The sequence below is a fragment of the Camelus ferus genome, chromosome 28 (assembly GCF_009834535.1).
Source record: "Camelus ferus isolate YT-003-E chromosome 28, BCGSAC_Cfer_1.0, whole genome shotgun sequence".
NCBI classification, from domain to species: Eukaryota; Metazoa; Chordata; class Mammalia; order Artiodactyla; family Camelidae; genus Camelus; species Camelus ferus.
The window spans coordinates 581,071-582,078 of record NC_045723.1 but is presented as its reverse complement, the minus strand read 5'-3'; the positions used below and the strand labels follow the sequence as shown (position 1 = coordinate 582,078).

Below are 1,008 nucleotides of genomic sequence, written 5' to 3'. Positions count from 1 at the left end.
CAAGTTGCCGGAGGATTTGAATGCAGTATAAAAAGTTCGGAAAGTCAAAGTTCTTGGAATAAAACATTCATGAGGTGAAGGCTTATGATTCATACTCTTGGGTTCATTTCGTGGTCAGACCAAAGAAGGAAAAAAAAAATCCGGGGAATTTGAAGAAAGCAAGATATCTGGAATGAATTAACTAGTTCTTTTTTCCTCTCTTTCTTTTCTTTCTTTTCTTTTTTTTTCTTTTTAATTATAAGTACTATCAGAAACCCAAGGGAGCTGAGACTATCAGAAAATTCAAATAGGACCAGGGTCACAGGGCTGGGTGCCCACCTAGAGTTAACTCTTCCCGTTCCCGACAGTCCCACCATCTCGTCACTCTCCCCTCCCCTCCCCCGACCAAACCTTTTCATCTTTTGAGTCCTGGTTTAAAGTCTCCAGGAATTACACAAAGCAAACCCAATAGCGGCTCCCTGCTGAGAACGGACGTGCAGGAGGAGGGAGAGGAACGTTCACTTTTGTTTTTTTCCCCCAAGTTTTTATAAATGTATATGATTTTGTTTAAAATGGGCGTTAAAAATTTTTTTTTTCTGTTTTGTTATTTCCTTAATGGAGGTACTGGGGATTGAACCCAGGACCTCATGCATGGTAAGCACACACTCTACCCCTGAGCTATACCCTCCCCACGGATTTTGTTTAAATATAACCAAAAATTAAAGCCACGAGGGAAAAAAATCCCACCTCCCCGGGAAGCTTCTTTTCTGATGCCCTCCTGCAGAGAGACCTCAGGCTCAAGTCTCACTGCATCTCCGTTACTACCGGCCCACCGCTGAGTCCCCTTCCTTTAGACACCGGGTCCCAGCGGGGGCCAGGTGTAAGGCAAGCGAGCGAGGCATTGCGCGCCCTGGGAACTCAAGTAACACTAGGTAAGAGAATAAAACCCCCTAATGTTGGCATCTCTGTTCCCGGGAATCGTGGTTGGCTTGTGTGCGTGTGTGTGTGCGCGTGCGTGCGCTAGAAATT

The 1,008-nt window shown here is 45.3% G+C and overlaps 1 non-coding gene across 1 annotated transcript; it reads right to left on the bottom strand.

Annotated features, from left to right (window-relative positions):
* Window positions 1-595: 595 nt before the first annotated feature.
* On the bottom strand, window positions 596-667 carry TRNAG-ACC. Its single transcript has one exon. It is a non-coding gene; the product is annotated as a tRNA-Gly (tRNA).
* Window positions 668-1,008: the final 341 nt, after the last annotated feature.